Raw genomic sequence first — 5,811 nt, 5'->3', positions numbered from 1 at the left:
TGAGAAACAGTATGATAAATGGCTTTAGCAGAGGCTTCAGAGGTGGGTGGGGTAATCAGCTTCTATTTCCTCTCCTGATTAGCCCTTTGCTGCTGTGGAAGAAAACACACGTAAGACTCGGAGTAAGGTGTGGGGGGGTACAGTCTGTTAAAAACCCCTATGTATTTATATATACGTACTACATGTATATACTATATATGCATATACTATATAGACTATATATATACACACACTGTATGCTTTCTCCTTCTCCCTAATATTACATATGACCAAAGCATCCTAGCCTGTCTAGTGAAAAGACGTCTACTGTTTGCATGAGAAGAAGAAATCACCTAGCTGGCAGCTTTCTTCACAACACACGCAGCTGAGCAGTTACCTGCTGTAGCCAAGTAGACAGTGAGGAACACAGGCATTGTCTATTTTAGATCACAAAGCATAACCTGGGAGAAAAGACAGACTGAATTCTGCACATTGACAAAAAAACATATCCTCTCTGCTTCTCAAAGTGCTGTTGAAAAATTAAGGATAATCAACTTTTTAAAGCTGTTGTGAAGAGTAAAGAATGTGAGTGTGCTCAGGGACTTTGGGGATTGTTTTGATTAGTGTATGGAATTTTATTCGTATTTTTTTCAGTCATAGAATGGTTCTTAAAAAAGGAGCAGGAGATTTGGGATTAACCTCTGAATGTTACTGAACTAAATCAATAGAGGTTTTGTTTGTACAGACCTCAGTAAGGCAGGGAGTCCACCCTTGACCATAGAAGAAGTTTCTCATTATCTATTAATTTATGATACCTCGAATTGGAACTTAAAACCCCCTATAAAGGAACAGCCTGCTAATAAACAGTACAGCTCTGGGTAAATTAAGTTGAGCACTTGCATTCTGGGAATTTTTGCAAAATGTTTATCTTTAGAAACAGCTTTAAAAAAATGCCCAAGGCTATCAACTGTGCTGGGCTCAGCAATAAGGGGAGGGATACAGATACATGCAAACTGACTTCAGTTCTTTAAACAGGAGAAGGAGAAAAAAACGCATTGAAACTTTGATCTCCACAACAGTGCAACAAGCTTCCTTTCTGTATTGTATCTGAATTTATAAATAAGACTCATTATTGCCTAAGGGAAGTTGATGCTATTCTTCAAGCAATGAGTCTTGAGATAAGAGTTTTGGCTACTGTGTCTTCTGCTGGGCCGCTTACCTTCTCATTTTTGTAGCACAACTGTGAAATTAGTCCAGCAGTAAACCCTTGAAACAGTCGATTTTCTGAAGGCTTATGGAAAACACAGACTACAGTATTTCCAAGTGTTTGTAAGACATGTCAGAGGTATGTGCATTAAAGAACTGTAAATGTTTAAACAGAAAGTGGATTTAATTCAAGAGAAAGATGGAAAACTTTATTACTTTAAAATACAAAAAAAAACCACTCTCACCTCCCAGGCACCCCCTGACTCGCAAGCAGTTTCACAGAAGCCTTCTGGCTTTTGAACCAGTATCCTCTAGTCTTCAGAAAGAGGTTACAAAGGAGAGAGTGACTTCAGCCGACACTGCAGCCATCTGGGATCTCTGCAGGATGGGAGGGACAGAACATACTTTCCCCTGGTTCCTGTGTGACAACCTGCCCTGGATGAAGGGAGAAATTTGGCCTCAATCCCCATGTATAGCACGTCAAGTGTGTTACATCCTTAAATCATGAAGGCACTCTGGTACCTGGGAAAAACAAACAAACAAAACCCTTGGCAAATGCAAAACAGATAGAACCCAAAGGCTTTGAAGTGACAACCCAAACAAACACACATGTATATGTGTGTGTGTGTATACATTTAAAATATACATATATGTATATGTATAAAGAGTGAACAAAAATGTGAGCTCTCCAGCCTTATTTTTGCAACCAATTCATGATTTTTATGCCTGTGGCTGGCAGTATGCACAACTCCCTGCAGTGGCTGAAACTAATATTTAAGAGGCTTTATCATACAAGCTGAAGAGGGCCACACGCTGCTGGTCCAGAGTGACCAAGCGGCAGAGCTGCTAGTGCTCAGCCAGGCAGGGATCAGCAGCGAGGCTGCAGGCTGGGCCAGGCCAGCGGTGTGCAAAGCCCTGCATCAAGGTGCAATATTGCACCTACAGCCAGTTTTCAAAATTGTATTAAAAATTAACTGTTATGTTTTTAATTGAATTAAAAAATAGGAAAGCACTGTACTTCTGGGGGGAATATTTAAGGAAAATAATTTGTGTAAATTTGGACAAATATTTTTAACAAATATTTCTAACACTTCGATATGTAGAATAGATGATAAATTTCTTACCAGAGTACAGACACCAAAGAAATTATTTTCTTTAACATGGCACTCATATTCAGTCTCTTGTATGTGGTGCTACTGCTATTCTCACACCTCTCATCATCTTATTCTAGGGGGAAAAAAAAAAAAAAAAATCTAATCACTGAAACATGCAGGCCCAAACCAGAAGTGATAAATGAAGAAATCAGCTTGATGCATCTCGCAAAAGATGAGTTCACATACCTTGGCTTTAGGAGCTGGTATTTCTGCATATCTACTCTCAATTAAATTGACTTCTTCTCTGATTAAACCTGTTCAACTAGTCCCGTTTATTATTAAAAAAAAACCCCAGTAATTTAAAAGTTAATTAACTCTTTGAACTTCCACAGCTATATTTCTACTAACATGTTAAAATATATACATGTACTTAATTTTTCCACTGTGTTTTATGAAGATGGAGGGTTTAAACAGATGCTGGCAAGAAACAAATAAAAAAAAAATGGAAGATTAATTCAGATATGGCATTCTTTCTTTAGAAAAGATTTCTAAATGCCAAACTAGCATACATGCATCAAGTTACGCATTTTCAGAAGTATTAGTAATATGTATTAGAGCAGAGCTTCAATGTGTATGTGCGATCCTTCCTAGGCATTGTTCATTGCTCAACTTCTAAAATTCTTGTTACAAAAAGTATCCACATAAAGTTAGTTTCGTTAGAAGCAATTTCAGTAAATGAATCAGACCCTTCGGGGCAGAATTTGCATACACAAGCCTACACCTCCCTCATTTCCACAAACCTCTCTTACTTTCCTTCCCTACATTTTAAAGTCTATTTGTCTATACTCTGGCCATCACTTTATGTGCGGACCATTTGTAACATAACAACAAATTCATGTCCAAATCCTTGGTTAAGCAGTGAGCAGCTAACAGCTGGAACAGAAGAGCTGAAAGACAATATTAGCATGAAAAGTGTCAGTGAGCCAGTACCTGGAGACAGATAAGCAGCAAAGATAGTTGCATACTTCAGAGACTTCTCTTTTTCTGTCTCTCTCCCCCATTTCTCTCCAGTTCTCCCATTTGCCAGGCAGGATGAGCTGAGCCCAGAGCATGAGTTATGGGAAGCAGAGGCTAAAGGCAGACTTCTCATTTAATTAAAGGAGAAAAGATAATTAGGATGGTTTCTAGCCTAAACTATATTAAAAACAAAATTCATAATTAATTCTGGCACTAGGCAGACTGCTGGTTTTCAGACGCTTCTTCTATGCTAAATTTTAAATGCAGAAGCATCTCTGGTATTATTGCAATAGTCATCTGTTCCCTCCATGGACACCTCTGTAATTTTCAAGTTTCAGACAGCAGTCGCAGGCATTCCCAAGCAATAAACGGGTCAGTGTTCTGAAACAAGTGACTCATATTTAAAAAAAAGAAGTATTTCTGTTATGACCAATTCCCACACAATGTTTATTTGTTCCTTTGTACAAAAGGAAACTACGCTTTGTTCTCAAAGAAAGCTAGCGTTGCCGCAGTCATCAGTACATTGGCTCAGAGTCCCAATAGGGCAATTCGGGCGGCTCACAACTATTTTTCCCAGCCTGTGCAGAGCTGACCAGACCCAGACAAGGTTTTTAAGGCCAGAATTAGACTACTGTGCACACAACACATCTGGCATTTTCGTGGGCAGTAGGTGGCAGGATTCTGGTTTAAGACTCATTGTTGTTAAATACAGTGTTAAATAGAAAAAAAACCAGAGACGCGGGTACCTGATATTGAACTGCATGAAATTGCTTCCCCCTGCCAGGTCGGATGGTCTCGCTGCCGGAGCAAGCCGTCACTTTGCTAGCCAGAAACGTTCCTTGGCCATAACCTGACCTGAAAGCACCCTCCAGTGCACAAAAACAAAGACACTTCCTGCTCCTATGTGCTTTGCGTTTATGCCAACGGGCAACATGACTCACTCTATTTACTTTTAAAGCGTGCTTTCCCTTCAAAACGTCTCTGGCTGACCTGGTCTGCATGGATCCCGCCTGCTGTGACGGCCAGAGCTATGGTGGTGCCCAAGCCCACGTGCTGGAAGACCCACAGGTCTTAGCAGTGCATGAAACCGGGCTGCGCTGGACTTGTTTTCCCTTTTTCTCCCTTTGTTTCTCTAAGATGAAGCTGCTGTTATGTGGCTCGGAGGTTATTCCCGCAAAGCATCGGTGTTACTCATCTTACCCACGCACGCTCCTGATGAAAGCACGTGGCAGGAGGACCTCGCAGTGCAAAGGCGATGGGGGAACCGAGTCTGAAAAACACGCCGCAATCTAAAAAAACACGCGATTTGCTTTCTTGCTTCTCTGTTCCTGTCCTCTCTGCTATATATAAAGACATTACTCGGAGCACGTTTCCCCAGTTACGACCTTTGGCGAAGCTGTGGTGGCGCAGGGCAGCCGGCTGCAAAGCGGTTTCCTGGACTAGCTCAGTTCAGGCTCCGTGGAGGTGCAGCAACGGCCCCGTGTTCGCCTGCCACTTCGGCACTGAGGCACTAAAACCCCCACGGAGTCACAGAGCAGCTACCGATGGCCAAAAAAGCCGGGGCAGCTTTTGCAGGCTGAAGCAGATAGGCTCTAGGCAAGGCTAAACAGAAATCAGGAGATCATCACTGCTTCCTCAAGCCTTGCTTCAAAGCTGGGGTTTTAAAGTACGTTCAAGTTTGAAGGAGAAAATTTTTTTTCTGTGCAAACAGAAAAGTATAAACCAGCATCAGCTGACATGAAAATATATTTTTCAGTAGTCCTGGTGGCTCACATAGGCTTGGAGTAGGGTGGGGCGGCAAAAACTTTCCTATTGAAGGTGTCTGGAGACACCTTACAATGTTCAGGCCACTAAAGCCGGTTTGTAGACAGCTATTGAACCAGCCCTGCTCGCAGTTCCACCTTCCCCCTGCAGCCCTCACTTTAAAAAGGTCTAATTCATAAATGCACAAAATCTGGGGAGGCTTCTCATATTGCTTCAAAAGAAAACCTCAGGGAAAGGCCTTTCTCTGAATGCTTTCTTACCTACATATTTACATTTCAGTGAAGGAACCGTATAGGTTTCCCAAACCGTAAGCTTTGCCAATGACGCTGCTGCTCAAGTGTTCACTTGAAACTGAGTTTTGCTTTCAAGTTCAAGATGAGATGATTTTCTCTTCCTGCACACAGCTGCCAACTGCTTCTTGAGCCTTCTCAAGCGCAGCACGTTTCCTTTGCCGGGAGAGGGGAATTTCCGCTTTTCAAAGTACCGAGGCACCCCCTGCACCCCAGTCTATCCCCTGGTTACTGTATACAGCCTCTCAGAAGACCAAAACAAAGGTGAAATGCTAACTTGTTTGGTCCCTTTGTATTTATTCAGTTGCTTTGTTCATTAACTGTACGTGTCTGACCCTTCCTTTCCTCGCCAGAGCAGGCACACGGAGTTAACATTAGCACTTAACTGCAGAAGGGAGCCCAGCTTGTGGTTTGCTTTCCTCCTCACTCCCCAGTTCTCAATAAATCCGCACCAGTGATTT

At 42.0% G+C, this 5,811-nt stretch overlaps 1 long non-coding RNA gene across 1 annotated transcript; it reads right to left on the bottom strand.

Moving 5' to 3' along the window:
- Positions 1-1,392: 1,392 nt before the first annotated feature.
- On the bottom strand, positions 1,393-4,268 carry LOC142037882 (uncharacterized). Its single transcript, XR_012652460.1, has 3 exons — positions 4,043-4,268; positions 2,310-2,412; positions 1,393-1,707 (listed from the first exon to the last, which is right to left on the bottom strand). It is a non-coding gene; the product is annotated as an uncharacterized LOC142037882 (long non-coding RNA).
- Between the last annotated feature and the right edge of the window lie 1,543 nt (positions 4,269-5,811).

The sequence above is a fragment of the Buteo buteo genome, chromosome 12 (genome assembly GCF_964188355.1).
Source record: "Buteo buteo chromosome 12, bButBut1.hap1.1, whole genome shotgun sequence".
Taxonomy (NCBI): domain Eukaryota; kingdom Metazoa; phylum Chordata; class Aves; order Accipitriformes; family Accipitridae; genus Buteo; species Buteo buteo.
This window is presented reverse-complemented; position numbering and strand designations above follow the sequence as displayed.